The sequence below is a fragment of the Meleagris gallopavo genome, chromosome Z (assembly GCF_000146605.3).
Source record: "Meleagris gallopavo isolate NT-WF06-2002-E0010 breed Aviagen turkey brand Nicholas breeding stock chromosome Z, Turkey_5.1, whole genome shotgun sequence".
In the NCBI taxonomy this organism is placed as follows: Eukaryota; Metazoa; Chordata; class Aves; order Galliformes; family Phasianidae; genus Meleagris; species Meleagris gallopavo.
In genome coordinates, this window is record NC_015041.2 from 50,763,429 (window position 1) to 50,765,197 (window position 1,769).

The 1,769-nt window shown below is 31.2% G+C and overlaps 1 protein-coding gene across 2 annotated transcripts in view; it reads left to right on the plus strand.

Annotated features, from left to right (window-relative positions):
* MEGF10 (multiple EGF like domains 10) overlaps positions 1–1,769 on the plus strand; it is a 75,210-nt gene that overhangs the window by 43,324 nt on the left and 30,117 nt on the right. The window lies entirely within an intron of this gene.

The window sequence follows — 1,769 nt, forward strand, 5'->3', positions numbered from 1 at the left end:
TTTAATAAACTTCTCTCTGCTCTCCTTTTCCTGTCTTTGTCCTCCTTTCATTTCTGCAGTGCCACCTTCCTAGCAGGTTGGTGGCGTAATGTGAAAGTAAAGGAATCGCCTGAATTCAATATGAACCATCTAAATTCCCTGCTGTGCATCATATTCAAGCTTCTGTCAGTTTTCACTATCTCTGTTTAGCAGTAACAAGATTAAAGTAGCTGAACTACAACATGTGACTGGAAGCCACACCTTTGTTTTGAATCAACTGCTTTCAGAGCATTCTTAAAGATTTTTTTGGGAATGTCTTTGTTTTTTTTAGATGTAGTTTAGCATATGCTCATTCTGATACAGTAAGTAAAATGGCACACAAACTCTAAAATATTCTGGAAATCTGATTAGAATGCTTCCTGTGTGTATTTATGCAGCCTTTCTAACAAATACATCTCAATTAGAAGACTAATTTTTGTTTTTCTACAGAAGCTTTGCTTATCACTTAGCATCTAATTCTGAAAGACACTGATAAGTATCTCCTAAGTTCCATTAGCTCTTCTAAAAGTGGGTCATTAGAAAAGATCAGTATTGTTTCATGCCATTTGCTCCATTGTTTCAAATATAGCAAGCTAGTGCTCAAAAGAAATTCTCAAATTTACAATTGCCAATCAACTTATTGTCATGTACTTTCTCACTTTCCACTCACTTCCTTTTATTTCTGTGTCAAATAGAATCTTTTCCATATGTAAATACATATCAATGAATTTCATTTTTTTCGTTAGATTTAGAAAATCAATACCACTGTTCAGATTGTTAATCAAGACTGACTTAAGTTTGGACAAAATACATAGCAGACTAGAATTACCCTTTTTCAGCAGTATATTTCAGAATTTCCTTTATTTCAAATATGATTATAAACAAAGGAAGTGCCTTCCTTAATCTTTTCTTTTTCTCTCTGTAAAAATGGATTCTTCAGATACGCAAAACTCTCCCTATTCTCAAGTACTGCATGATTTTTTCTACTACAGACTGGGAATTTAATATCTGTATCCTACAGATCTGTGAAACTCTACTGGAAAAAAAAAAAAAAAAGATACCGGATGAATTATATGTTTTATTCCACTTTTTAATGTAACTTTGACCAGTTTTTCATCTTGAGCATAAATGATTGTCTTTTAAACCTGACATATCTTTTCTTTATTTATTTTCTTTGCTGTGAGTAGTCCCAGAAGTATTACTCAAAATTATCTTGCCTTTCTTCTTGGTTTTGATGTTTTATTTACATTTTCTACTTACAGATGTATTTTTGCCTTCTTTTGAAAAATAGTAAAAATTTTATTCTTTTTTGTTTCTCTGATTGACCTTATATGAAATTATTGTCTAAAAGTTTGTGGCACCTGAAGAACAGGAAATCAAATTCATATATTCTGATATAGTTCCATGAAAATCAGCGGTGTTCTTTTTGGCACAGTTGAACATACTGAGAAGGTTATTTAACTTGTAATGTTTATCTTTTGATAACCTTGTTTGTTGGTTCAAAAATGTTCAACAGCCAAAATATAATTTTGTGTAATGTGTGATACCCAGAGAGCTTCTTTTCTAATATATTCTATGCTGTTATGCAGAGGACAACATTATTAATCAAAAGAAAGTGTTACAGTGTGCATTGTTTATGAAATAAACTTTACGCTGAATATGTGTTTTAGTACATTTCACTTCTATTTAATTCTTTTTCTAGAGATTGTGGGTTTAAATGGCATCTTTTTTTTTCCTTCTTTTTTTCTTTT